General features: G+C 46.4%; 14 non-coding genes and 34 pseudogenes across 14 annotated transcripts; all 48 read left to right on the top strand.

The window, feature by feature from the left end:
* Positions 1–238: 238 nt before the first annotated feature.
* Positions 239–356, top strand: LOC148243259 (5S ribosomal RNA; annotated as a pseudogene).
* A 204-nt stretch (positions 357–560) lies between these two features.
* LOC148243258 (5S ribosomal RNA) lies at positions 561–679 on the top strand (annotated as a pseudogene).
* A 209-nt stretch (positions 680–888) lies between these two features.
* Positions 889–1,007, top strand: LOC148243257 (5S ribosomal RNA). Its single transcript, XR_015815034.1, has one exon. It is a non-coding gene; the product is annotated as a 5S ribosomal RNA (ribosomal RNA).
* A 531-nt stretch (positions 1,008–1,538) lies between these two features.
* LOC148243256 (5S ribosomal RNA) lies at positions 1,539–1,657 on the top strand. Its single transcript, XR_015815033.1, has one exon. It is a non-coding gene; the product is annotated as a 5S ribosomal RNA (ribosomal RNA).
* Positions 1,658–2,216: 559 nt separating this feature from the next.
* On the top strand, positions 2,217–2,334 carry LOC148243255 (5S ribosomal RNA; annotated as a pseudogene).
* Positions 2,335–2,539: 205 nt separating this feature from the next.
* LOC148243254 (5S ribosomal RNA) lies at positions 2,540–2,658 on the top strand. The gene has a single exon (XR_015814638.1). It is a non-coding gene; the product is annotated as a 5S ribosomal RNA (ribosomal RNA).
* Positions 2,659–3,218: 560 nt separating this feature from the next.
* On the top strand, positions 3,219–3,337 carry LOC148243253 (5S ribosomal RNA; annotated as a pseudogene).
* A 559-nt stretch (positions 3,338–3,896) lies between these two features.
* On the top strand, positions 3,897–4,014 carry LOC148243252 (5S ribosomal RNA; annotated as a pseudogene).
* A 205-nt stretch (positions 4,015–4,219) lies between these two features.
* Positions 4,220–4,338, top strand: LOC148243251 (5S ribosomal RNA; annotated as a pseudogene).
* A 561-nt stretch (positions 4,339–4,899) lies between these two features.
* LOC148243250 (5S ribosomal RNA) lies at positions 4,900–5,017 on the top strand (annotated as a pseudogene).
* Positions 5,018–5,222: 205 nt separating this feature from the next.
* Positions 5,223–5,341, top strand: LOC148243249 (5S ribosomal RNA; annotated as a pseudogene).
* A 562-nt stretch (positions 5,342–5,903) lies between these two features.
* On the top strand, positions 5,904–6,021 carry LOC148243248 (5S ribosomal RNA; annotated as a pseudogene).
* Positions 6,022–6,027: 6 nt separating this feature from the next.
* Positions 6,028–6,146, top strand: LOC148243247 (5S ribosomal RNA). Its single transcript, XR_015815209.1, has one exon. It is a non-coding gene; the product is annotated as a 5S ribosomal RNA (ribosomal RNA).
* A 204-nt stretch (positions 6,147–6,350) lies between these two features.
* On the top strand, positions 6,351–6,469 carry LOC148243246 (5S ribosomal RNA). Its single transcript, XR_015815473.1, has one exon. It is a non-coding gene; the product is annotated as a 5S ribosomal RNA (ribosomal RNA).
* A 205-nt stretch (positions 6,470–6,674) lies between these two features.
* Positions 6,675–6,793, top strand: LOC148243245 (5S ribosomal RNA; annotated as a pseudogene).
* Positions 6,794–7,323: 530 nt separating this feature from the next.
* On the top strand, positions 7,324–7,442 carry LOC148243244 (5S ribosomal RNA; annotated as a pseudogene).
* A 207-nt stretch (positions 7,443–7,649) lies between these two features.
* LOC148243243 (5S ribosomal RNA) lies at positions 7,650–7,768 on the top strand (annotated as a pseudogene).
* Positions 7,769–8,329: 561 nt separating this feature from the next.
* On the top strand, positions 8,330–8,448 carry LOC148243242 (5S ribosomal RNA; annotated as a pseudogene).
* Positions 8,449–8,654: 206 nt separating this feature from the next.
* LOC148243241 (5S ribosomal RNA) lies at positions 8,655–8,773 on the top strand (annotated as a pseudogene).
* A 562-nt stretch (positions 8,774–9,335) lies between these two features.
* On the top strand, positions 9,336–9,454 carry LOC148243240 (5S ribosomal RNA; annotated as a pseudogene).
* A 205-nt stretch (positions 9,455–9,659) lies between these two features.
* On the top strand, positions 9,660–9,778 carry LOC148243239 (5S ribosomal RNA; annotated as a pseudogene).
* Positions 9,779–10,013: 235 nt separating this feature from the next.
* On the top strand, positions 10,014–10,132 carry LOC148243238 (5S ribosomal RNA; annotated as a pseudogene).
* A 204-nt stretch (positions 10,133–10,336) lies between these two features.
* On the top strand, positions 10,337–10,455 carry LOC148243237 (5S ribosomal RNA; annotated as a pseudogene).
* Positions 10,456–10,664: 209 nt separating this feature from the next.
* Positions 10,665–10,783, top strand: LOC148243236 (5S ribosomal RNA). Its single transcript, XR_015815151.1, has one exon. It is a non-coding gene; the product is annotated as a 5S ribosomal RNA (ribosomal RNA).
* Positions 10,784–10,986: 203 nt separating this feature from the next.
* On the top strand, positions 10,987–11,105 carry LOC148243235 (5S ribosomal RNA; annotated as a pseudogene).
* Positions 11,106–11,314: 209 nt separating this feature from the next.
* LOC148243234 (5S ribosomal RNA) lies at positions 11,315–11,433 on the top strand (annotated as a pseudogene).
* Positions 11,434–11,996: 563 nt separating this feature from the next.
* LOC148243233 (5S ribosomal RNA) lies at positions 11,997–12,115 on the top strand. The gene has a single exon (XR_015814544.1). It is a non-coding gene; the product is annotated as a 5S ribosomal RNA (ribosomal RNA).
* Positions 12,116–13,001: 886 nt separating this feature from the next.
* On the top strand, positions 13,002–13,120 carry LOC148243232 (5S ribosomal RNA). The gene has a single exon (XR_015815743.1). It is a non-coding gene; the product is annotated as a 5S ribosomal RNA (ribosomal RNA).
* Positions 13,121–13,682: 562 nt separating this feature from the next.
* On the top strand, positions 13,683–13,801 carry LOC148243231 (5S ribosomal RNA; annotated as a pseudogene).
* Positions 13,802–14,362: 561 nt separating this feature from the next.
* Positions 14,363–14,481, top strand: LOC148243230 (5S ribosomal RNA; annotated as a pseudogene).
* A 206-nt stretch (positions 14,482–14,687) lies between these two features.
* LOC148243229 (5S ribosomal RNA) lies at positions 14,688–14,806 on the top strand. Its single transcript, XR_015815469.1, has one exon. It is a non-coding gene; the product is annotated as a 5S ribosomal RNA (ribosomal RNA).
* Positions 14,807–15,685: 879 nt separating this feature from the next.
* On the top strand, positions 15,686–15,804 carry LOC148243228 (5S ribosomal RNA; annotated as a pseudogene).
* Positions 15,805–16,689: 885 nt separating this feature from the next.
* LOC148243227 (5S ribosomal RNA) lies at positions 16,690–16,808 on the top strand (annotated as a pseudogene).
* A 209-nt stretch (positions 16,809–17,017) lies between these two features.
* Positions 17,018–17,136, top strand: LOC148243226 (5S ribosomal RNA; annotated as a pseudogene).
* Positions 17,137–17,682: 546 nt separating this feature from the next.
* LOC148243225 (5S ribosomal RNA) lies at positions 17,683–17,801 on the top strand (annotated as a pseudogene).
* A 647-nt stretch (positions 17,802–18,448) lies between these two features.
* LOC148243224 (5S ribosomal RNA) lies at positions 18,449–18,567 on the top strand (annotated as a pseudogene).
* Positions 18,568–19,128: 561 nt separating this feature from the next.
* On the top strand, positions 19,129–19,248 carry LOC148243223 (5S ribosomal RNA; annotated as a pseudogene).
* A 202-nt stretch (positions 19,249–19,450) lies between these two features.
* LOC148243222 (5S ribosomal RNA) lies at positions 19,451–19,569 on the top strand (annotated as a pseudogene).
* Positions 19,570–19,778: 209 nt separating this feature from the next.
* LOC148243221 (5S ribosomal RNA) lies at positions 19,779–19,897 on the top strand (annotated as a pseudogene).
* A 208-nt stretch (positions 19,898–20,105) lies between these two features.
* On the top strand, positions 20,106–20,221 carry LOC148243220 (5S ribosomal RNA; annotated as a pseudogene).
* An 887-nt stretch (positions 20,222–21,108) lies between these two features.
* On the top strand, positions 21,109–21,227 carry LOC148243219 (5S ribosomal RNA). The gene has a single exon (XR_015814898.1). It is a non-coding gene; the product is annotated as a 5S ribosomal RNA (ribosomal RNA).
* Positions 21,228–21,431: 204 nt separating this feature from the next.
* Positions 21,432–21,550, top strand: LOC148243218 (5S ribosomal RNA). The gene has a single exon (XR_015815294.1). It is a non-coding gene; the product is annotated as a 5S ribosomal RNA (ribosomal RNA).
* Positions 21,551–22,109: 559 nt separating this feature from the next.
* LOC148243217 (5S ribosomal RNA) lies at positions 22,110–22,228 on the top strand. Its single transcript, XR_015815659.1, has one exon. It is a non-coding gene; the product is annotated as a 5S ribosomal RNA (ribosomal RNA).
* A 563-nt stretch (positions 22,229–22,791) lies between these two features.
* LOC148243216 (5S ribosomal RNA) lies at positions 22,792–22,910 on the top strand. The gene has a single exon (XR_015814476.1). It is a non-coding gene; the product is annotated as a 5S ribosomal RNA (ribosomal RNA).
* Positions 22,911–23,470: 560 nt separating this feature from the next.
* Positions 23,471–23,589, top strand: LOC148243215 (5S ribosomal RNA). Its single transcript, XR_015815292.1, has one exon. It is a non-coding gene; the product is annotated as a 5S ribosomal RNA (ribosomal RNA).
* Positions 23,590–23,794: 205 nt separating this feature from the next.
* Positions 23,795–23,913, top strand: LOC148243214 (5S ribosomal RNA; annotated as a pseudogene).
* An 887-nt stretch (positions 23,914–24,800) lies between these two features.
* LOC148243213 (5S ribosomal RNA) lies at positions 24,801–24,919 on the top strand (annotated as a pseudogene).
* Positions 24,920–25,671: 752 nt separating this feature from the next.
* Positions 25,672–25,790, top strand: LOC148243212 (5S ribosomal RNA; annotated as a pseudogene).
* The last annotated feature ends 500 nt before the right edge of the window (positions 25,791–26,290 follow it).

Below are 26,290 nucleotides of genomic sequence, written 5' to 3'. Positions count from 1 at the left end.
CATTTTCTTGGGAGGTCCTCGTGTTGCACCCATCTTTTTGCAGATGATTCTTTCGACGTTACGCACGACTTGATTTATGGTCCGCAGGTTTATTCGCAAATGTGAGTCACGGCGCCGTGGCATTTTACTTTATATTTGAACGAGTACGGGAGGTGCAGTGCGCACGCACAAGGAAACAAATGACGGGAGGAGGAAGAAAAAAGAAGGAGTGTATGTATTTGAAGCGCAAAATTAAACAAGTGGCATCATACCAGCACTAATGCACTGGATCCCATCAGAACTCTGCAGTTAAGTGTGCTTGGGCGAGAGTAGTACTCGGATGGGTGACCTCTTGGGAAGTCCTCGTATCGCAACAATTTTTTTTCAGATGGGTCGTTCGACGTTACGCGCGACTGGAACTATGGTCCGCTGGTTTATACGCAAATGTGAGTCAAGAATCAGGGGCATTTTAATCCATATTCGAACGAGAAGGAGAGGTGCAGTGTGAACGCACAAGGAAACAAATGATGAGAGGGGGGTAGGAAAGAAGGAGTGTATGTATTTTTAGAACGAAATTAAACAGGTGCGGTCACACCAGCACTAATGCACCGGATCCCATCAGAACTCCGCAGTTAAGTGAGCTTTGGTGAAAGTAGTACAATGATGGGTTACCTCCTTGGAAGTTCTCGTGTTGCACCCATTTTCTTTTTTTCAGATGTGCCATTCGACGTTACACGCGACTTTAATTATGGTCCGCAGATTTATTCGCAAATGTGGGTCACGGCACCGTGGCATTTTACTTGATATTTGAACGAGAACGAGAGGTGCAGTGCGCACGCACAAGGAAACAAAGGACGGGAGGGGGAAGAAAGGAGAAGGAGTGTATGTATTTGCAGCGCGAAATTAAACAGGTGCGATCATACCAGCACTAATGCACCGGATCCCATCAGAACTCCGCAGTTAAGTGTGCTTGGGCGAGAGTGGTACTCGGATGGGTGACCTCCTGGGAAGTCCTCGTGTCGCAACAATTTTTTTTCAGACGGGTCGTTCGACGTTACGCGCAACTGGAACTATGGTCCACTTGTTTATACGCAAATGTGAGTCAAGAATCAGGGGCATATTAATCGATATTAGAACGAGAAAAAGAGGTGCAGTGTGAACGCACAAGGAAACAAATAATGGGAGGGGGGAGGGAAGGAGAAGGAGTGTTTTTATTTTCAGCACGAAATTAAACAGGTGCTATCACACCAGCACAAATACATCGGATTCCATCAGAACTCCGCAGTTAAGTGTGCTTTGGCGAAAGTAGTATAAGGATGGGTTACCTTCTAGGAAGTTCTAGTGTTGCACCCTTTTTTTTTTCAGATGTGCCATTCGACGTTACGCGTGACTTTAATTATAGTCCGCAGATTTATTCGAAAATGTGAGTCACTGCTCCGTGGTATTTTACTTGATATTTATACGAGAACGAGAGGTGCAGTGCGCACGCACAAGGAAACAAATGACGGGAGGGGGAAGAAAAGAGAAGCAGTGTATGTATTTACAGCGCAAAATTAAACAGGTGCGATCATACCAGCACTAATGCACCGGATCCCATCAGAACTCCGCAGTTAAGTGTGCTTGGGCGAGAGTGGTACTCGGATGGGTGACCTCCTGGGAAGTCCTCGTGTCGCAACAATTTTTTTTCAGACGGGTCGTTCGACGTTACGCGCGACTTGAACTAGGGTCCGCTGGTTTATACGCAAATGTGAGTCAAAAAGAATGGGCATTTTAATCGATATTAGAACGAGAAGGAGAGGTGCAGTGTGAACGCACAAGGAAACAAATTATGGGAGGGGGAGGGAAGGAGAATGAGTGTATGTATTTTCAGCACGAAATGAAACAGGTGCGATCATACCAGCACTAATGCAACAGATTCTATCAGAACTCCGTAGGTAAGGGTGCTTGGGCGAGAGTAGTACTAGCATGGGTTACCTCCTGCGAAGTGCTTATATTTCACCCATTTTCTTGTGAAGTCCTCGTGTCGCACCAATTTTTTTTCAGACGGGTCGTTCGACGTTACGCTCGTCTGGAACTAGGGTCCGCTGGTTTTTACGCAAATGTGAGTAAAGAAGCAGGGGCATTTTAATCGATATTAGAACGAGAATGAGAGGTGAAGTGTGAACGCACAAGGAAATAAATGACGGGAGGGGGAAGAAAGGAGAAGGAGTGTATGTATTTGCAGCGCGAAACTAAACAGGTGCGATCATACCAGCACTAAAGCCCCAGATCCCATCAGAACTCCGTAGTAAAGTGTGTTTGGCGAGATTAGTACTCGGATGGTTGACCTCCTGGGAAGTCCTCGTGTCGCACCAATTTTTTTTCAGACGGGTCGTTCGACGTTACGCGTGTCTGGAACTAGGGTCCGCTGGTTTATATGCAAATATGAGTCGAGAAGTATGGGCATTTTAATCGAAATTAGAACGAGAATGAGAGGTAAAGTGTGAACGCACAAGGAAACAAATGACGGGAGGGGGAAGAAAGGAGAAGGAGTGTATGTATTTGCAGCGCGAAATTAAACAGGTGCGATCATACCAGCACTAAAGCTTCGGATCCCATCAGAACTCCGCAGTTAAGTGTGCTTGGGCGAGAGTAGTACTCGGATGGGTGTCCACCTGGGAAGCCCTCGTGTTGCACCTATTTTTTTTCGGATGGGTTGTTCGACGTTACGCGCGAATGGAATTATAAACCGCAGGTTCATTTGCAAAGGTGAGTCACGGTGCCGGGGCATATTACTTGATATTAGAACGAGAAAGTGAGATGCAGAGTGCACGTAAAAGGAAACAAATGACGGTAGGGGGGATGGGAGGAGAAAGAGTGTGTGTATTTGCAGTGCAGAATGAAACATGAGGGATCATACCAGCACTAATGCAACGGATTCTATCAGAACTCTGCAGTTAAGGGTGCTTGGGCGAGAAAAGTACTCGGATGGGTGACCTCCTGCAAAGTCCTTTTATTTCACCCATTTTCTTGGGAGGTCCTCGTGTTGCACCCATCTTTTTGCAGATGATTCTTTCGACGTTACGCGCGACTTGATTTATGGTCCGCAGGTTTATTCGCAAATGTGAGTCACGGCGCCGTGGCATTATACTTGATATTAGAACGTGTACGGGAGGTGCAGTGCGCACGCACAAGGAAACAAATGACGGGAGGGGGAAGAAAAGAGAAGGAGTGTATGTATTTGCAGCACGAAATTAAACCGGTGCGATCATACCAGCACTAATGCACCGGATCCCATCAGAACTCCGCAGTTAAGTGTGCATGGGCGAGAGTGGTACTCGGATGGGTGACTTCCTGGGAAGTCCTCGTGTCGCAACAATTTTTTTTCAGACGGATCGTTCGACGTTACGCGCGACTTGAACTAGGGTCCGCTGGTTTATACGCAAATGTGAGTCAAAAAGAAGGGGCATTTTAATCGATATTAGAACGAGAAGGAGAGGTGCAGTGTGAACGCACAAGGAAATAAATTATGGGAGGGGGAGGGAAGGAGAATGAGTGTATGTATTTTCAGCACGAAATGAAACAGGTGCGATCATACCAGCACTAATGCAACAGATTCTATCAGAACTCCGTAGGTAAGGATGCTTGGGCGAGAGTAGTGCTAGCATGGGTTACCTCCTGCGAAGTGCTTATATTTCACCCATTTTCTTGTGAAGTCCTCGTGTCGCACCAATTTTTTTTCAGACGGGTCGTTCGACGTTACGCTCGTCTGGAACTAGGGTTCGCTGGTTTATACGCAAATGTCAGTCAAGAAGCAGGGGCATTTTAATCGATATTCGAACGAGAATGAGAGGTGAAGTGTGAACGCACAAGGAAACAAATGACGGGAGGGGGAAGAAAGGAGAAGGAGTGTATGTATTTGCAGCGCAAAACTAAACAGGTGCGATCATACCAGCACTAAAGCCCCGGATCCCATCAGAGCTCCGCAGTTAAGTGTGTTTGGCGAGATTAGTACTCGGATGGTTGACCTCCTGGGAAGTCCTCGTGTCGCACCAATTTTTTTTCAGATGGGTCGTTCGACGTTACGCGTGTCTGGAACTAGGGTCCGCTGGTTTATACGCAAATGTGAGTCGAGAAGCAGGGGCATTTTAATCAAAATTAGAACGAGAATGAGAGGTAAAGTGTGAACGCACATGGAAACAAATGACGGGAGGGGGATGAAAGGAGAAGGAGTGTATGTATTTGCAGCGCGAAATTAAACAGGTGCGATCGTACCAGCACTAAAGCTCCGGATCCCATCAGAACTCCGCAGTTAAGTGTGCTTGGGCGAGAGTAGTACTCGGATGGGTGTCCACCTGGGAAGCCCTCGTGTTGGACCTATTTTTTTTTCGGATGGGTTGTTCGACGTTACGCGTGAATGGCATTATAAATCGCAGGTTCATTTGCAAAGGTGAGTCACGGTGCCGGGGCATATTACTTGATATTAGAACGAGAAAGAGAGATGCAGAGTGCACGCAAAAGGAAACAAATGACGGGAGGGAGGATGGGAGGAGAAAGAGTGTATGTATTTGCAGTGCAGAATGATACATGAGGGATCATACCAGCACTAATGCAACGGATTCTATCAGAACTCCGCAGTTAAGGGTGCTTGGGCGAGAAAAGTACTCGGATGGGTGACCTCCTGCGAAGTCCTTATATTTCACCCAATTTTTTGGGAGGTCCTCGTGTTGCACCCATCTTTTTGCAGATGATTCTTTCGACGTTACACTCGTCTGGAACTAGGGTCCGCTGGTTTATACGCAAATGTGAGTCAAGAAGCAGGGGCATGTTAATCGATATTAGAACGAGAATGAGAGGTGAAGTGTGAACGCACAAGGAAACAAATGACGGGAGAGGGAAGAAATGAGAAGGAGTGTATGTATTTGCAGCGCGAAACTAAACAGGTGCGATCATACCAGCACTAAAGCCTCGGATCCCATCAGAACTCCGCAGTTAAGTATGCTTGGCGAGATTAGTACTCGGATGGTTGACCTCCTGGGAAGTCCTCGTGTCGCACCAATTTTTTTTCAGATGGGTCGTTCGACGTTACGCGCGTCTGGAACTAGGGTCCGCTGGTTTATAGGAAAATGTGAGTCGAGAAGCAGGGGCATTTTAATCGAAATTAGAACGAGAATGAGAGGTAAAGTGTGAATGCACAAGGATACAAATGACGGGAGGGGGATGAAAGGAGAAGGAGTGTATGTATTTGTAGCGCGAAATTAAACAGGTGCGATCATACCAGCACTAAAGCTCCTGATCCCATCAGAACTCCACAGTTAAGTGTGCTTGGGCCAGAGTAGTACTCGGATGGGTGTCCACCTGGGAAGCCCTCCTGTTGCACCTATTTTTTTTTCGGATGGGTTGTTCGACGTTACGCGCGAATGGAATTATAAACCGCAGGTTCATTTGCAAAGGTGAGTCACGGTGCCGGGGCATATTACTTGATATTAGAACGAGAAAGAGAGATGCAGAGTGCACGCAAAAGGAAACAAATGACGAGAGGGAGGATGGGAGGAGAAAGAGTGTATGTATTTGCAGTGCAGAATGAAACATGAGGGATCATACCAGCACTAATGCAACGGATTCTATCAGAACTCCGGAGTTAAGGGTGCTTGGGCGAGAAAAGTACTCGGATGGGTGACCTCCTGCGAAGTCCTTATATTTCACCCATTTTCTTGGGAGGTCCTCGTGTTGCACCCATATTTTTGGAGATGATTCTTTCGACGTTACGCGTGACTTGATTTATGGTCCGCAGGTTTATTCGCAAATGTGAGTCACAGCATCGTGGCATTTTACTTGATATTAGAACGAGTACGGGAGGTGCAGTGCGCACGCACAAGGAAACAAATGACGGGAGGAGGAAGAAAAGAGAAGGAGCGTATGTATTTGAAGCACAAAATTAAACAAGTGGCATCATACCAGCAATAATGCACTAGATCCCATCAGAACTCTGCAGTTAAGTGTGCTTGGGCGAGAGTAGTACTCGGATGGGTGACCTCTTGGGAAGTCCTCGTATCGCAACAATTAAACAGGTGCGATCACACCAGCACTAATGCACCGGATCCCATTAGAACTCCGCAGTGAAGTGTGCTTGGGCGAGATTAGTACTCGGATGGGTGACCTCCTGGGAAGTCCTCGTGTCGCACCAATTTTTTTCAGACGGGTCGTTCGACGTTACGCGCGTCTGGAACTAGGGTCCGCTGGTTTATACGCAAATGTGAGTCAATAACCAGGGGCATTTTAATCGATATTAGAACAAGAATGAGAGGTGAAGTGTGAACGCACAAGGAAACAAATGACGGGAGGGGGAAGAAAGGAGAAGGAGTGTATGTATTTGCAGTGCGAAATTAAATAGGTGCGATCATACCAGCACTAAAGCTCCGGATCCCATCAGAACTCCGCAGTTAAGTGTGCTTGGGTGAGAGTAGTACTCGGATGGGTGACCACTTGGGAAGCCCTCGTGGTGCACCTATTTTTTTTCGGATGGGTTGTTCGACGTTACGCGCGAATGGAATTATAAACCACTGGTTCATTTGCAAAGGTGAGTCACAGTGCCGGGGCATATTACTTGATATTAGAACGAGAAAAAAAGATGCAGAGTGCACGCACAAGGAAACAAATGACGGGAGGGGGAAGAGGGGAGAAGGAGTTTGTGTATTTGCAGCGCGAAATTAAACAGGTGCGATCGTACCAGCACTATTGCAACCGATCCCATCATAACTCCGCAGTTATGTGTGCTTGGGCGAGAGTAGTACTCGAATGGGTGACCACTTGGGAAGTACTCGTGTTGCACCCATTTTTTTGCAGATGATTTTCTAGACGTTACACGCGACTTGAATTTTGGTCCTCAGGTTTATTCGCAAATGTGAGTCACGGCGTCGTAGCATTTTACTTGATATTAAAACGAGCACGGGAGGTGCAGTGTGCACGCACAAGGAAACAAATGACGGGTGGGGTAAGAAAGGAGAAGGAGTTTATGTATTTGCAGCGCGAAATTAAACGGATGCGATCATACCAGCACTAATGCAACGGATCCCATCATAACTCTGCAGTTAAGTGTGCTTGGGGGAGAGTAGTACTCGGATTGGTGACCTCCTGGGAAGTTCTCGTGTCGCACAAATTTTTTTTCAGACGGGTCGTTCGACGTTACGCGCAACTGGAACTATGGTCCACTTGTTTATACGCAAATGTGAGTCAAGAAGTAGGGGCATATTAATCGATATTAGAACGAGAAAAAGAGGTGCAGTGTGAACGCACAAGGAAACAAATGATGGGAGGGGGGAGGGAAGGAGAAGGAGTGTTTTTATTTTCAGCACGAAATTAAACAGGTGCTATCACACCAGCACAAATACACCGGATCCCATCAGAACTCCGCAGTTAAGTGTGCTTTGGCGAAAGTAGTACAAGGATGGGTTACCTTCTGGGAAGTTCTCGTGTTGCACCCATTTTTTTTTTCAGATGTGCCATTCGATGTTACGCGCGACTTTAATTATAGTCTGCAGATTTATTCGAAAATGTGTGTCACTGCGCCGTGGCATTTTACTTGATATTTATACGAGAACGAGAGGTGCAGTGCGCACGCACAAGGAAACAAATGACGGGAAGGGGAAGAAAGGAGAAGGAGTGTACGTATTTGCAGCGCGAAATTAAATAGGTGTCATCATACCAGCACTAATGCACCGTATCCCATCAGAACTCAGCAGTTAAGTGTGCTTGGGCGGGAGTAGTACTCGGATTGGTGACCTCCTGGGAGGTCCTCGTGTTGTACCCATTTTTTTTCGGATGGGTCGTTCGACGTTACGCGCGAATGCAATTATAAACCGCTTGTTCATTCGCAAAGGTGAGTCACAATGCTAGGGCATTTTACTTGATATTAGAACGAGAAGGAGAGATGCAGAGTGCACGCACAAGGAAACAAATAACGGGAGAGGGGATGGAGGGAGAAAGAGTGTATGTATTTGCAGCGCAGAATGATACATGAGCGATCATACCTGCACCAATGCAACGGATTCTATCAGAACTTCGCAAGTTAAGGGTGCTTGGGCGAGAGTAGCACTAGGATGGGTGACCTCATGCGAAGTCCTTATATTTCACCTATTTTCTTAGGAAGTCCTCGTGTTGCACCCATTTTTTTGCAGATGATTCTTTCGACGTTACGCGCAACTTGAATTATGGTCCTCAGGTTTATTCGCAAATGTGAGTCACGGAACCGTAACATTTTACTTGATATTAGAACGAGCACGGGAGGTGCAGTGCGCACGCACAAGGAAACAAATGACGGGAGGGGGAAGAAAGGAGAAGGAGTTTATGTATTTGCAGCGCAGAATTAAATGGGTGTGATCATACTAGCACTAATGCACTAGATCCCATCAGAACTCCGCAGTTAAGTGTGCTTGGGCGAGAGTAGTACTCGGATGGGTGACCTCTTGGGAAGTCCTCGTGTCGCACTAATTTTTTTTTTAGACAGGTCGTTCGACGTTACGCGCGACTGGAACTAGGGTCCCCTGGTTTATACGCAAATGTGAGTCAAGAAGCAGCGGTATTTTAATCGATATTAGAACGAGAATGAGAGGTGAAGTGTGAACGCACAAGGAAACAAATGACGGGAGGGGGAAGAAAGGAGAAGGAGTGTATGTATTTGCAGCGCGAAATTAAACAGGTGCGATCATACCAGCACTAAAGCTCCGGATCCCATCAGAACTCCGCAGTTAAGTGTGTTTGGGCGAGAGTAGTACTCGGATTGGAGACCTCCTGGGTAGTCCTCGTGTCGCACTAATTTTTTTTTCAGACGGGTCGTTCGACGTTACACGCGACTGGAACTAGGGTCAACTGGTTTATACGCAAATGTGACTCAAGAAGCAGGGGCATTTTAATCGATATTAGAATGAGAAGGAGAGATGCAGAGTGCACGCACAAGGAAACAAATGATGGGAGGGGGGATGGAGGGAGAAAAAGTGTATGTATTTGCAGCGCAGAATGAAACATGAGCAATCATACCAGCACCAATGCAACGGATTCTATCAGAACTCCGCAAGTTAAGGGTGCTTGGGCGAGAGTAGCACTAGGATGGGTGACCTCCTGCGAAGTCCTTATATTTCACCCATTTTCTTAGGAAGTCCTCGTGTTGCACCCATTTTTTTGCAGATGATTCTTTTGACGATACGCGCGACTTGAATTATGGTCCTCAGTTTTATTCGCAAATGTGAGACACGGCACCGTAGCATTTTACTTGATATTAGAACGAGCACGGGAGGTGCAGTGCGCACGCACAATTAAACAAATGACGGGAGGGGGAAGAAAGGAGAAGGAGTTTATGTATTTGCAGCGCAAAATTAAACGGGTGCGATCATACCAGCACTAATGCACCGTATCCCCTCAGAACTCCGCAGTTAAGTGTGCTTGGGTGAGAGTAGTACTCGGATGGTTGACCTCCTGGGAAGTCCTCGTGTCGCACCAATTTTTTTTCAGATGGTTCGTTCGACGTTACGCGCGACTGGAACTATGGTCCGCTTGTTTATACGCAAATGTGAGTCAAGAAGCAGGGGCATTTTAATCGATATTAGAACGAGAAAGAGAGGTGCAGTGTGAATGCACAAGGAAACAATTGATGGGAGGGGGAGGGAAGGAGAAGAAGTGTATATATTTTCAGCACGAAATGAAACAAGTGCGATCATACCAGCACTAATTCAACGGATTCTATCAGAACTCCGTAGGTAAGGGTGCTTGGGCGAGAGTAGTACTAGCATGGGTTACCTCCTGCGAAGTCCTTATATTTCACCTATTTTCTTGTGAAGTCCTCGTGTTGCACCCATTTTTTTGCAGATGATTCTTTCGACATTACGCAGGACTTTAATTATGGTCCTCAGGTCTGTTCGCAAATGTGAGTCACGGCACCGTAGTATTTTACTTGATATTAGAACGAGCACGGGAGGTGCAGTGCGCACGCACAAGGAAACAAATAATGGGAGGGGGAAGGAAGGAGAAGGAGTTTATGTATTTGCAGCGCGGAATTAAACGGGTGCGATCATACCAGCACTAATGCACTAGATCCCATCAGAACTCCGCAGTTTAGTGTGCTTGGGCGAGAGTAGTACTCAGATTGGTGACCTCCTGGGAAGTCATTGTGTTGCACCAATTTTTTTTTAGACGGGTCGTCCGACGTTACGTGCAACTTGAACTATGGTCCGCTGGTTTATACGCAAATGTGAGTCAAGAATCAGGGGTATTTAAATCGATATTAGAACGAGAAGGAGAGGTGCAGTGTGAACGCACAAGGAAACAAATGATGGGAGGGGGGGAGGGAAGAAGGAGTGTATGTATTTTCAGCACGAAATTAAACAGGTGCGGTCACACCAGCACAAATGCACCGGATCCCATCAGAACTCCGCAGTTAAGTGTGCTTTGGCGAAAGTAGTACAATGATGGGTTACCTCCTGGGAAGTTCTCGTGTTGCAACCATTTTCATTTTTTCAGATGTGCCGTTCGACGTTACGCGCCACTTTAATTATGGTCCGCAGATTTATTCGCAAATGTGAGTCACGGCGCCGTGGTATTTTACTTGATTTTTGAATGAGAACGAGAGGTGCAGTGCGCACGCACAAGGAAACAAATGACGGGAGGGGGAAGAAAGGAGAAGGAGTTTATGTATCTGCAGCGCAAAATTAAACGGGTGCGGTCATACCATCACTAATGCACCGGATCCCATCAGAACTCCGCAGTTAAGTGTGCTTGGGCGAGAGTAGTACTCGGATGGGTGACCTCTTGGGAAGTCCTCGTGTCGCACCAATTTTTTTTCAGACGGGTCGTTCGACTTTACGCGCGACTGGAACTATAATCCGCTGGTTTATACGCAAATGTGAGTCAAGAATCTGGGGCATTTTAATCGATATTAGAACGAGAAGAAGAGGTGCAGTGTGAATGCACAAGGAAACAAATGATGGGAGGGGGGAGGGAAGAAGGAGTGTATGTATTTGCATCCCGAAATTAAACAGGTGCGCTCACACCAGCACAAATGCACCGGATCCCATCAGAACTCCGCAGTTAAGTGTGCTTTGACGAAAGTAGAACAATGATGGGTTACCTCCTGGGAAGTTCTCGTGTTGCACCCATTTTCTTTTTTTCAGATGTGCCGTTCGACGTTACGCACGACTTTAATTATGGTCCGCAGATTTATTAGCAAATGTGAGTCACGGCGCTGTGGCATTTTACTTGATATTTGAACGAGAACGAGAGGTGCAGTGCGCACGCACAAGGAAACAAATGACGGGAGGGGGAAGAACAGAGAACTAGTTTATGTATTTGCAGCGCGAACTTAAGCGGGTGCGATCAAACCAGCACTAATGCACCGGATCCCATCAGAACTCCGCAGTTAAGTGTGAATGGGCGAGAGTGGTACTCGGATGGGTGACCTCCTGGGAAGTCCTCGTGTCGCACTAATTCTTTTTTTCAGACGGGTCGTTCGACCTTACGCGCGACTGGAACTAGGGTCCACTGGTTTATACGCAAATGTGAGTCAAGAAGCAGGGGCATTTTAATCGATATTAGAACGAGAAGGAGAGATGCAGAGTGCACGCACAAGGAAACAAATGACGGGAGGAGGGATGGAGGGAGAAAAAGTGTATGTATTTGCAGCGCAAAATGAAACATGAGCAATCATACCAGCACCAATGCAACGGATTCTATCAGAACTCCGCAAGTTAAGGGTGCTTGGGCGAGAGTAGCACTAGGATGGGTGACCTCCTGCGAAGTCCTTATATTTCACCCATTTTCTTGTGAAGTCCTCGTGTTGCACCCATTTTTTTGCAAATGATTCTTTCGACGTTATGCGCGACTTGAATTATGGTCCTCAGGTTTATTCGCAAATGTGAGTCACGGTGCCGTGACATTTTACTTGATATTAGAACGAGAACGGGAGGTGCAGCGTGCACGCACAAAGAAACAAATTACGGGCTGGGGAAGAAACGAGAAGGAATTTATGTATTTGCAGCGGGGAATTAAACGGGTGCGATCATACCAGCACTAATGCACCGGATCCCATCAGAACTCCGCAGTTAAGTGTGCTTGGGCAAGAGTAGTACTCGGATGGGTGACCTCCTGGGAAGTCCTCGTGTCGCACCAATTTTTTTTCAGACGGGTCGTTCGACGTTACGCGTGACTGGAACTAGGGTCCGCTGGTTTATACGCAAATGTGAGTCAAGAAGATGGGGCATTTTAATAGATATTAGAACGAGAAGGAGAGGTGCAGTGTGAACGCACAAGGAAACAATTGATGGGGGGGGGAGGGAAGGAGAAGGAGTGTATGTATTTTCAGCACGAAATGAAACAGGTGCGATCATACCAGCACTAATGCAACGGATTCTATCAGAACTCCGTAAGTAAGGGTGCTGTGGCGAGAGTAGTACTAGCATGGGTTACCTCCTGCGAAGTCCTTATATTTCACCCATTTTCTTGTGAAGTCCTCGTGTTGCACCCATTTTTTTACAAATGATTCTTTCGACGTTACGCGCGACTTGAATTATGCTCCTTAGGTTTATTCGCAAATGTTAGTCACGGTGCCGTGACATTTTATTTGATATTAGAACGAGAATGGGAGGTGCAGTGCGCACGCACAAGGAAACAAATGACGGGAGGGGGAAGAAAGGGGAATGAGTTTATGTATTTGCACCGCAAAATTAAACAGGGGCGATCATACCAGCACTAATGCACCGGATCCTATCAGAACTCTGCAGTAAGTGTGCTTTGGTGAAAGTAGTACAATGATGGGTTACCTCGTGGGAAGTTCTCGTGTTGCACCCATTTTCTTTTTTTCAAATGTGTCGTTTGATGTTACGCGCGACTTTAATTATGGTCCACAGATTTATTCGCAAATGTGAGTCACGGCGTCGTGGCATTTTACTTGATATTTGAATGAGAACGAGAGGTGCAGTGCGCACGCACAAGGAAACAAATGACGGGAGGGGGAAGAAAGGGGAAGGAATTTATGTATTTGCAGCGCGAAATTAATTAGGTGCGATCATACCAGCACTAATGCACCGGATCCCATCAGAACTCCGCAGTTAAGTGTGCTTGGGCGAGAGTAGTACTCGGATGGGTGACCTCTTGGGAAGTCCTCGTGTCGCACTAATTTTTTTTTTAGACAGGTCGTTCGACGTTACGCGCGACTGGAACTAGGGTCCCCTGGTTCATACGCAAATGTGAGTCAAGAAGCAGGGGCATTTTAATCGATATTAGAATTAGAAGGAGAGATGCAGAGTGCACGCACAAGGAAACAAATGACGGGAGGGGGGATGGAGGGAGAAAAAGTGTATGTATTTGCAGTGCAGAATGAAACATGAGCAATCATACCAGCACCAATGCGACGGATTCTATCAGAACTCTGCAAGTTAAGGGTGCTTGGGCGAGAGTAGCATTAGGATGGGTGACCTCCTGCAAAGTCCTTATATTTCACCAATTTTCTTAGGAAGTCCTCGTGTTGCACCCATTTTTTTGCAGATGATTCTTTCGACGATAAGCGCGACTTGAATTATGGTCGTCAGGTTTATTCGCAAATGTGAGTCACGGCACCGTAGCATTTTACTTGATATTAGAACGAGCACGGGAGGTGCAGTGCGCACGCACAAGGAAACAAATGACGGTAGGGGGAAGAAAGGGGAAGGCATTTATGTATTTGCAGCGCAGAATTAAACGAGTGCGATCATACCAGCACTAATGCACCGGATCTCATCAGAACTCTGCAGTTAAGTGTGCTTGGGGGAGAGTAGTACTCGCATGGGTGACCTCCTGGGAAATCTTCGTGTCGCACTAATTTTTTTTCAGACGGGTCGTTCGACGTTACGCGCGACTGGAACTGGGGTCCGCTGGTTTATACGCAAATGAGAGTCAAGAAGCAAGGCCATTTTAATCGATATTAGAACGAGAAAGAGAGGGCAGTGTGAACGCACAAGGAAACAATTGATGGGAGGGGGAGGGAAGGAGAAGGAGTGTATGTATTTTCAGCACGAAATGAAACATGTGCGATCATACCAGCACTAATGCAACGGATTCTATCAGAACTCCGTAGGTAAGGGTGCTTGGGCGAGAGTAGTACTAGCATGGGTTACCTCCTGCGAAGTCCTTATATTTCACCCATTTTCTCGTGAAGTCCTCGGGTTGCACCCATTTTTTTTTTTCAGATGTGTCGTTCGACGTTACGCACGACTTTAATTATTGTCCACAAATTTATTCGCAAATGTGAGTCACGGCGCCGTGGCATTTTACTTGATATTTAAACGAGAACGAGAGGTGAAGTGCGCACGCACAAGGAAACAAATGACGGGAGGGGGAAGAAAGGAGAAGGAGTTTATGTATTTGCAGCGCGAAATTAAACTGGTGCGATCATACCAGCACTAATGCACCGGATCCCTTTAGAACTCCGCAGTTAAGTGTGCTTGGGCGAGAATAGTACTCGGATGGGTGACCTCATGGGAAGTCCTCATGTCGCACCAGTTTTTTTTTCAGACGGGTCGTTCGACGTTATGCGCGTCTGGAACTAGGGTCCGCTGGTTTATACGCAAATGTGAGTCAAGAAGTAGGGGCATTTTAATCGCTATTAGAACGAGAATGAGAGGTGAAGTGTGAACGCACAAGGAAACAAATGACGGGAGGGGGAAGAAAGGAGAAGGAGTGTATGTATTTACAGCGGAAAATTAAACAGGTGCGATCATACCAGCACTAAAGCTCCGGATCCCATCAGAACTCCGCAGTTAAGTGTGCTTGGGCGAGGGTAGTACTCGGATGGGTGACCACCTGGGAAGCCCTCGTGTTGCACCTATTTTTTTTCAGATGGGTTGTTAGACGTTACGCATGAATGGAATTTTAAACCGCTGGTTCATTTGCAAAGGTGAGTCACGGTGCCGGGGCATATTACTTGATATTAGAACGAGAAAAAGAGATGCAGAGTGCACGCACAAGAAAACAAATGACGGGAGGGGGGATGGAATGAGAAAGAATGTATGTATTTGCAGTACGGAATTAAACATGAGGGATCATACAAGCACTAATGCAACGGATTCTATCAGAATTCCGCAGTTAAGGGTGCTTGAGCGAGAAAAGTACTCAGATGGGTGACCTCCTGCGAAGTCCTTATATTTCACCCATTTTCTTGGGAGGTCCTCGTGTTGCACCCATCTTTTTGCAGATGATTCTTTCGACGTTACGGGCGACTTGATTTATGGTCCGCAGGTTTATTTGCAAATGTGAGTGACGAGGCCGTGGCATTTTACTTGATATTAGAAGGAGTACGGGAGGTGCAGTGCGCACGCACAAGGAAACAAATGACGAGAGGAGGAAGAAAAGAGAAAGAGTGTATGTATTTGAAGCGAAAAATTAAACAAGTGGCATCATACCCGCACTAATGCACTGGATCCCATCAGAACTCTGCAGTTAAGTGTGCTTGGGCGAGAGTAATACTCGGATGGGTGACCTCTTGGAAAGTCCTCGTATCACGACAATTTTTTTTCAGATGGGTCGTTCGACGTTACGCGCGACTGAAACTATGGTCCGGTTTATACGCAAATGTGAGTCAAGAATCAGGGGCATTTTAATCGATATTAGAACGAGAAGGAGAGGTGCAGTGTGAACGCACAAGGAAACAAATGATGGGAGGGGGAAGGGAAGAAGGAGTGTATGTATTTTCGGCACGAAATTAAACAGGTGCGGTCACACCAGCACAAATGCACCGGATCCCATCAGAACTCTGCAGTTAAGTGTGCTGTGGCGAAAGTAGTACAATGATGGGTTACCTCCTGGGAAGTTCTCGTGTTGCACCCATTTTCTTTTTTTCAGATGTGTCGTTCGACGTTACGCTCAACTTTAATTATGGTCCGCAGATCTATTCGCAAATGTGAGTCACGGCGCCGTGGTATTTGACTTGATATTTGAACGAGAACGAGAGGTGCAGTGCGCACGCACAAGGAAACAAATGACGGGAGGGGGAAGAAAGGAGAAGGAGTGTATGTATTTGCAGCGCGAAATGAAACAGGTGCGATCATACCAGCACTAATGCAACGGATTCTATCAGAACTCCGTAGGTAAGGGTGCTTGGGCGAGAGTAGTACTAGCATGGGTTACCTCCTGCGAAGTCCTTATATTTGACCAATTTTCTTGTGAAGTCCTCGTGTTGCACCCATTTTTTTGCAGATGATTCTTTCGACGTTACGCGCGACTTGTATTATGGTCCTCAGGTTTATTCGCAAATGTGAGTCACGGCGCTGTAGCATTTTACTTGATATTAAAACGAGAACGGGAGGTGCAGTGCTCACGCACAAGGAAACAAATGACGGGAGGGGAAAGAAAGGAGAAGGAGTTTATGTATTTGCAGCGCAAAATTAAACAAGTGGCATCATACCAGCACTAATGCACTGGATCCTATCAGAACTCTGCAGTTAAGTATGCTTTGGCGAGAGTAGTACTCGGATGGGTGACCTCTTGGGAAGTCCTCGTATCGCAACAATTTTTTTTAGATGGGTCGTTCAACGTTACGCGCGACTGGAACTATGGTCCGCTGGTTTATACGCAAATGTGAGTCAAGAATCAGGGGCATTTTAATCGATATTAGAACGAGAAGGAGAGGTGCAGTGTGAACGCACAAGGAAACAAATATTGGGAGGGGGGTAGGGAAGAAGGAGTGTATGTATTTTCAGCACGAAATTAAACAGGTGCGGTCACACCAGCACAAATGCACCGGATCCCATCAAAACTCCGCAGTTAAGTGTACTTGGGCGATAGTAGTACAAAGATGGGTTACCTCTTGGGAGGTTCTCGTGTTGCACCCGTTTTCTTTTTTTCAGATGTGCCATTCGACGTTACGCGCGACTTTAATTATGGTCCGCAAATTTATTCGCAAAAGTTAGTCACGGCGCCGTGGCATTTTACCTGATATTTGAACGAGAACGAGAGGTGCAGTGCGCACGCACAAGGAAACAAATGACGGGAGGGGGAAGAAAGGAGAAGGAGTTTATGTATTTGCAGCGCAAAATTAAACAGGTGCGATCATACCAGCATAAATGCAACGGATCCCATCAGAACTCCGCAGTTAAGTGTGCTTTGGGGAAAGTAGTGCAATGATGGGTTACCTCGTGAGAAGTTCTTGTGTTGCACCCATTTTCTTTTTTTCAGATGTGTCGTTCGACGTTACGCGCGACTTTATACGCAAATGTGAGTCAAGAAACATGGGCATTTTAATCGATATTAGAACGAGAAGGAGAGATGCAGAGTGCACGCACAAGGAAAAAAATGACGGGAGGGGGGATGGAGGGAGAAAAAGTGTATGTATTTGCAGCGCAGAATGAAACATGAGCAATCATACCATCACCAATGCAACGGATTCTATCAGAACTCCGCAAGTTAAGGGTGCTTGGGCGAGAGTAGCACTAGGATGGGTGACCTCCTGCGAAGTCCTTATATTTCACCCATTTTCTTAGGAAGTCCTCATGTTCCACCCATTTTTTTGCAGATGATTCTTTCGACGATACGCGCGACTTGAATTATGATCCTTAGGTTTATTCGCAAATGTGAGTCACGACACCGTAGCATTTTACTTTATATTAGAACTAGCACGGGAGGTGCAGTGCGCACGCACAAGGAAACAAATGACGGGAGGGGGAAGAAAGGATAAGGAGTTTATGTATTTGCAGCGCGGAATTAAACGGGTGCGATCATACCAGCACTAATGCACCGGATCCCGTCCGAACTCCGCAGTTAAGTGTGCTTTGGCGAGAGTAGTGCTCAGATTGGTGAACTCCTGGGAAGTCCTCGTGTCGCACAAATTTTTTTTCAGACAGGTCGTTCGACGTTACGCGCGACTGGAACTAGGGTCCGCTGGTTTATACGCAAATGTGAGTCAAGAAGCAGGGGCATTTTAATCGATATTAGAATGAGAAGGAGAGGTGCAGTGTGAACGCACAAGGAAACAATTGATGGGAGGGGGAGGGAAGGAGAAGGAATGTATGTATTTTCAGCAAGAAATGAAACAGGTGCGATCATACCAGCACTAATGCAACGGATTCTATCAGAACTCCGTAGGTAAGGGAGCTTGGGCGAGAGTAGTACTAGCATGGGTTACCTCTTGCGAAGTTCTTATATTTCACCCATTTTCTTGTGAAGTCCTCGTGTTGCACGCATTTTTTTGCAGATGATTCTTTCGATGATACGCGCGACTTGAATTATGGTCCTCAGGTTTATGCGCAAATGTGAGTCGTGTCGCACCAATTTTTTTTCAGACGGGTCCTTCGAGGTTACGCGCGTCTGGAACTAGGGTCCGCTGGTTTATACGCAAATGTAAGTCAAGAAGCAGGGGCACTTTAATCGATATTAGAACGAGAATGAGAGGTGAAGTGTGAACGCACAAGGAAACAAATGACGGGAGGGGGAAGAAAGGAGAAGGAGTGTATGTATTTTCAGCACGAAATTAAACAGGTGCGATCATACCAGCACTAAAGCTCTGGATCCCACCAGAACTCCGCAGTTAAGTGTTCTTGGGCGAGAGTAGTACTCAGATGGGTGACCACATGGGAAGCCCTTGTGTTGCACCAATTTTTTTTCGGATGGGTTGTTCGACGTTACGCGCGAATGGAATTATAAACCGTTGGTTCATTTGCAAAGGTGAGTCACGGTGCCGGGGCATATTACTTGATATTAGAACGAGAGAGAGAGGTGCAGAGTGCACGCACAAGGAAACAGATGACGGGAGGGGCGATGGAGGGAGAAAAAGTGTATGTATTTGCAGCGCAAAATGAAACATGAGCAATCATACGAGCACCAATGCAACGGATTCTATCAGAACTCCGCAAGTTAAGGGTGTTTGGGTGAGAGAAGCACTAGGATGGGTGACCTCCTGCGAAGTCCTTATATTTCACCCATTTTCTTAGGAAGTCCTCGTGTTGCACCCATCTTTTTGCAGATGATTCTTTCGACGTTACGCGCGACTTGATTTATGGTCCGCAGATTTATTCGCAAATGTGAATCACGGCGCCGTGGCATTTTACTTGATATTAGAACGAGTACGGGAGGTGCAGTGCGCACGCACAAAAAAACAAATGACAGGATGAGGAAGAAAAGAGAATGAGTGTATGTATTTGAAGCGCAAAATTAGACAAGTGGCATCATACCAGCACTACTGCACTGGATCCCATCAGAACTCTGCGGTTAAGTGTGCTTGGGCGAGAGTAGTACTCGGATGGGTGACCTCTTGGGAAGTCCTCGTATTGAAACAATTTTTTTTCAGATGGGTCATTCGACGTTACGCGCGACTGGAACTATGGTCCGCTGGTTTATACGCAAATGTGAGTCAAGAATCAGAGGCATTTTAATCGATATTAGAACGAGAAGGAGAGGTGCAGTGTGAACGCACAAGGAAACAAATGATGGGAGAGGGGAGGGAAGAAGGAGTGTATGTATTTTCAGCACGAAATTAAACAGGTGCGGTCACACCAGCACAAATGCAACGGATCCCATCAGAAATTCGCAGTTAAGTGTGCTTTGGCGTAAGTAGTACAATGATGGGTTACCTCTTGGGAAGTTCTCGTGTTGCACCCTTTTTTTTTTTTTCAGATGTGCCATTCGACGTTACGCGCGACTTTAATTATGGTCCGCAGATTTATTCGCAAATGTGAGTCACGGCACCGTAGCATTTTACTTTATATTAGAACGAGCACGGGAGGTGCAGTGCGCACGCACAAGGAAACAAATGACGGGAGGGGCAAGAAAGGAGAAGGAGTTTATGTATTTGCAGCGCGGAATTAAACGGGTGCGATCATACCAGCACAAATGCACCGGATCCCATCAAAACTCCTCAGTTAAGTGTGCTTTTGCGAAAGTAGTACAATGATGGGTTACCTCCTGGGAAGTTCTTGTGTTGCACCCATTTTCTTTTTTGTGATGTGCCGTTCGACGTTACGCGCGACTTTAATTATGGTCCGCAGATTTATTCGCAAATGTGAGTCACGGCGCCGTGGCATTTTACTTGATATTTGAACGAGAACGAGAGGTGCAGTGCGCACGCACAAGGAAACAAATGACGGGAGGGGGAAGAAAGGAGAAGGAGTTTATGTATTTGCAGCGCGGAATTAAACAGGTTCGATCATACCAGCACTGCACCGGATCCCATCAGAACTCTGCAGTTAAGTGTGCTTGAGCGAGAGTAGTGCTCGGATGGGTGACCACTTGGGAAGCCCTCGTGTTGCACCTATTTTTTTTCGGATGGGTTTTTCGACGTTACGCGCAAATGGAATTATAAACCGCTGGTTCATTTGCAAAGGTGAGTCACGGCGCCGGGGCATATTACTTGATATTAGAACGAGAAAGAGATATGCATAGTGCACGCACAAGGAAACAAATGATGGGAGGGGAGGAGGGAAGAAGGAGTGTATGTATTTTCAGCACGAAATTAAACAGGTTCGGTCACACCAACACAAATGCACCGGATCCCATCAGAACTACGCAGTTAAGTGTGCTTTGGCGAAAGTAGTACAATGATGGGTTACCTTCTGGGAAGTTCTCGTGTTGCACCCATTTTCTTTTTTTCAGATGTGCCGTTCGACGTTACGCGCGACTTTAATTATGGTCCGCAGATTTATTCGCCAATGTGAGTCACGGCGCCGTGGCATTTTACTTGATATTTGAACGAGAACGAGAGGTGCAGTGCGCACGCACAAGGAAACAAATGACGGGAGGGGAAGAAAGGAGAAGGAGTATGTTTTTGCAGCGCGAAATGAAACAGGTGCGATCATACCAGCACTAATGCAATGGATTCTATCAGAACTCTGTAGGTAAGGGTGCTTGGGCGAGAGTAGTACTAGTATGGGTTACCTCCTGCGAAGTCCTTATATTTCACCAATTTTCTTGCGAAGTCCTCGTGTTGCACCCATTTTCTTTTTTTCAGATATGCCGTTCGACGTTACGAGCGACTTTAATTATGGTCTGCAGATTTATTCGCAAATGTGAGTCACGGCGCCGTGGCATTTTACTTGATATTTGAACGAGAACGACAGGTGCAGTGCGCACGCACAAAAAAGCAAATGACGGGAGGGGGAAGAAAGGGGAATGAGTTTATGTATTAGCAGCGCAAAATTAAACAGTTGCGATCATACCAGCACTAATGCACCGGATCCCATCAGAACTCCGCAGTGAAGTGTGCTTGGGCGAGATTAGTACTCGGATGGGTGACCTCCTGGGAAGTCCTCGTGTCGCACCAATTTTTTTTCAGACGGGTCGTTCGACGTTACGTGCGTCTGGAACTATGGTCCGCTGGTTTATACGCAAATGTGAGTCATGAAGCAGGGGTGTTTTAGTCGATATTAGAACGAGAATGAGAGGTGAAGTGTGAACGCACAAGGAAACAAATGTTGGGAGGGGAAGAAAGGAGAAGGAGTGTATGTATTTGCAGCGCAAAATTAAACAGGTGCGATCATACCAGCACTAAAGCTCCGGATCCCATCAGAACTCTGCAGTTAAGTGTGCTTGGGCGAGAGTAGTACTCAGATGGGTGACCACTTTGGAAGCCCTCGTGTTGCACCTATTTTTTTCGGATGGGTTGTTCGACATTACGCGCGAATGGAATTATAAACCACTGGTTCATTTGCAAAGGTGAGTCACGGTGCCGGGGCATATTACTTGATATTAGAAGGAGAAAGAGAGATGTAGAGTGCATGCACAAGGAAACAAATGACGGGAGGGGGAATGGAAGGAGAAAGAGTGTATGTATTTCCAGTGCAGAATGAAACATGAGGGATCATACCAGCACTAATGCAACAGATTCTATCAGAACTCCGCAGTTAAGGGTGCTTGGGCGAGAAAAGTACTCGGATGGGTGACCTCTAGTGAAGTCCTTATATTACACCCATTTTCTTAGGAAGTCCTCGTGTTGCACCCATTTTTTTGCAGATGATTCTTTCGACGATACGCGCGACTTGAATTATGGTCCTCAGGTTTATTCGCAAATGTGAGTTACGGCACCGTAGCATTTTTCTTGATATTAGAACGAGCACGGGAGGTGCAGTGCGCACGCACAAGGAAACAAATGACGGGAGGGGAAAGAAAGGAGAAGGAGTTTATGTATTTGCAGCGCGAAATTAAACTGGTGTGATCATACCAGCACTAATGCACCGGATCCCATCAGAACTCCGCAGATAAGTGTGCTTGGGCGAGAGTAGTACTCGGATGGGTGACCTCCTGGGAAGTTCTCGTGTCGCACTAATTTTTTTTTTCAGACGGGTCGTTTTACGTTACGCGCGACTGGAACTAGGGTCCACTGGTTTATACGCAAATGTGAGTCAAGAAGCAGGGACATTTTAATCAATATTAGAATGAGAAGAAGAGATGCAGAGTGCACGCACAAGGAAACAAATGACGGGAGGGGGGATAGAGGGAGAAAAAGTGTATGTATTTGCAGTGCAGAATGAAACATGAGCAATCATACCAGCACCAATGTAACGGATTCTATTAGAACTCCGCAAGTTAAGGGTGCTTGGGCGAGAGTAGCACTAGGATGGGTGACCTCCTGCGAAGTCCTTATATTTCACCCATTTTCTTAAGAAGTCCTCGTGTTGTACCCATTTTTTTGCAGATGATTCTTTCGACGATACACGCGACTTGAATTATGGTCCTCAGGTTTATTCGCAAATGTGAGTCACGGAACCTTAGCATTTTACTTGATATTAGAACGAGCACAGGAGGTGCAGTGCGTACGCACAAGGAAATAAATGACGGGAGGGGGAAGAAAGGAGAAGGAGTTTATGTATTTGCAGCGCGGAATTAAACAGGTGCGATCATACCAGCACTAATGCACCGGATCCCATCAGAACTCCGCAGTTAAGTGTGCTTGGGCGAGAGTAGTACTCGGATGGGTGACCTCCTAGGAAGTCCTCGTGTCGCACTAATTTCTTTTCAGACGAGTCGTTCGACATTACGCGCGACTGGAACTAGGGTCCACTGGTTTATAAGCAAATGTGAGTCAAGAAGCAGGGGCATTTTAATCGATATTAAAATGAGAAGGAGAGATGCAGAGTGCACGCACAAGGAAACAATGACGGGAGGGGGGATGGAGGGAGAAAAAGTGTATGTATTTGCAGCGCAGAATGAAACATGAGCAATCATACCAGCACCAATGCAACGGATTCTTTCAGAACTCTGCAAGTTAAGGGTGCTTGGGCGAGAGTAGCACTAGGATGGGTGACCTCCTGCGAAGTCCTTATATTTCACCCATTTTCTTAGGAAGTCCTCGTGTTGCACCCATTTTTTTGCAGATGATTCTTTCGACGATACGCGCGACTTGAATTATGGTCCTCAGGTTTATTCGCAAATGTGAGTCACGGCACCGTAGTATTTTACTTGATATTAGAACGAGCACGGGCGGTGCAGTGCGCACGCACAAGGAAAGAAATGACGGGAGGGGGAAGAAAGGGGAATGAGTTTATGTATTTGCAGCGTGAAATTAAACAGGTGCGATCATACCAGCACTAATGCCCCGGATCCCATCAGAACTCCGCAGTTAAGTGTGCTTGGGCGAGATTAGTACTCGGATGGGTGACCTCCTGGAAAGTTCTCGTGTCGCACCAATTTTTTTTCAGACGGGTCGTTTGACATTACGCGAGTCTACAACTAGGGTCCGCTGGTTTATACGCAAATGTGAGTCAAGAAGCAGGGGCATTTTAATCGATATTAGAACGAGAATGAGAGGTGAAGTGTGAACGCACAAGGAAACAAATGACCGGAGGGGGAAGAAATGAGAAGGAGTGTATGTATTTGCAGCGCGAAATTAAACAGGTGCGATCATACCAGCAGTAAAGCCCCGGATCCCATCAGAACTCCTCACTTAAGTGTGCTTGGGTGAGAGTAGTACTCGGATGGGTGACAACTTGGGAAGCCCTCGCGTTGCACATATTATTTTCATATGGGTCGTTCGACGTTACGCGCGACTGGAACTATGGTCCGCTGGTTTATACGCAAATGTGAGTCAAGAATCAGTGGCATTTTAATCGATATTAGAACGAGAAGGAGAGGTGCAGTGTGAACGCACAAGGAAACAAATGATGGGAGGGGAGGAGGGAAGAATGAGTGTATGTATTTTCAGCACGAAATTAAACAGGTGCGGTCTCACCAGCACAAATGCACCGGATCCCATCATAACTCCGCAGTTAAGTGTGCTTTGGCGAAAGTAGTACAATGATAGGTTACCTCCAGGGAAGTTCTCGTGTTGCACCCATTTTCTTTTTTTCAGATGTGCCGTTCGACGTTACGCGCGACTTTAATTATGGTCCGCAGATTTATTCACAAATGTGAGTCACGGCGCCGTGGCATTTTACTTGATATTTGAACGAGAACGAGAGGTGCAGTGCGCACGCACAAGGAAACAAATGACGGGATGGGGGATGGAGGGAGAAAAAGTGTATGTATTTGCAGCGCAGAATGAAACATGAGCAATCATACCAGCACCAATGCAACGGATTCTATCAGAACTCCGCAAGTTAAGGGTGCTTGGGCGAGAGTAGCACTAGGATGGGTGACCTCCTGCGAAGTCCTTATATTTCACCCATTTTCTTAGGAAGTCCTTTTGATGCACCCATTTTTTTGCAGATAATTCTTTCGACGATACGCGTAACTTGAATTATGGTGCTCAGGTTTATTCGCAAATGTGAGTCACGGCACCGTAGCATTTTACTTTATATTAGAAGGAGCACAGGAGGTGCAGTTCGCACGCACAAGGAAACAAATGACGGGAGGGGGAAGAAAGGGGAATGAGTTTATGTATTTGCAGCGTAAAATGAAACAGGTGCGATCATACTAGCACAAATGGACTGGATCCCATCAGAACTCCGCAGTTAAGTGTGCTTTGGGAAAAGTAGTACAATGATGAGTTACCTCGTGGGAAGTTCTCGTGTTGCACCCATTTTTTTTTTTCAGATGTGTCGTTCGACGTTACGCGCGACTTTAATTATGGTCCGCAGATTTATTCGCAAATGTGAGTCACGGCGCCGTGGCATTTTACTTGATATTTGAACGAGAACGAGAGGTGCAGTGCGCACACACAAGGAAACAAATGACGGGAGGGGGAAGAAAGGAGAAGGAGTTTATGTATTTGCAGCGCAAAATTAAACAGGGGCATTTTACGCGCGACTGGAACAAGGGTCCACTGGTTTATACGCAAATGTGAGTCAAGAAGCAGGGGCATTTTAATCGATATTAGAACGAGAAAGAGAGATGCAGAGTGCACGCACAAGGAAACAAATGACGGGAGGGGGGATGGAGGGAGAAAAAGTATATGTATTTGCAGCGCATAATGAAACATGAGCAATCATACCAGCACCAATGCAACGGATTCTATCAGAACTCCGCAAGTTAAAGGTGCTTGGGCGTGAGTAGCACTAGGACGGGTGACTTCCTGCGAAGTCCTTATATTTCACCCATTTTCTTAGGAAGTTCTCTTGTTGCACCCATTTTTTTGCAGATGATTCTTTCGACGATACGCGTGACTTGAATTATGGTCCTCAAGTTTATTCGCAAATGTGAGTCATGGTACCGTAGCATTTTACTTGATATTAGAACGAACACGGGAGGTGCATTGCGCACGCACAAGGAAACAAATGACGGGAGGGAGAAGAAAGGAGTAGGCGTTTATGTATTTGCAGCGCGAAATTAAACTGGTGCGATCATACAAGCACTAATGCACCGGATCCCATCAGAACTCCACAGTCAAGTGTGCTTGGGCGAGAGTAGTACTCGGATGGGTGACCTCCTGGGAAGTCCTTGTGTCGCACCGATTTTTTTTCAGACGGGTCGTTCGACATTACGCGCGATTGGAACTAGGGTCCGTTGGTTTATACGCAAATGTGAGTCAAGAAGCAGGGGCATTTTAATCGATATTAGAAGGAGAACGAGAGGTGCAGTGTGAACGCACAAGGAAACAATTGATGGGAGGGGGAGAGAAGTAGAAGGAGTGTATGTATTTTCAGCACGAAATGAAACAGGTGCGATCATACCAGCACTAAAGCAACGGATTCTATCAGAACTCCGTAGGTAAGGGTGCTTGGGCGAGAGTAGTACTAGCATGGGTTACCTCCTGCGAAGTCCTTATATTTCACTCATTTTCTTGTGATGTCCTCGTGTTGCACCCATTTTAATCGATATTACAACGAGAAAGAGAGGTGCAGTGTGAACGCACAAGGAAAAAATTGATGGGAGGGGGAGGGAAGGAGAAGGAGTGTATGTATTTTCAGCACGAAATGAAACAGGTGTGATCATACCAGCACTAATGCAACGG

Source organism: Carica papaya, chromosome 8 (genome assembly GCF_054855325.1).
Source record: "Carica papaya isolate Zhongbai chromosome 8, ASM5485532v1, whole genome shotgun sequence".
NCBI classification, from domain to species: domain Eukaryota; kingdom Viridiplantae; phylum Streptophyta; class Magnoliopsida; order Brassicales; family Caricaceae; genus Carica; species Carica papaya.
The sequence above is the reverse complement of the archived record's forward strand: the minus strand, read 5'-3'. Positions and strand labels throughout refer to the sequence as shown.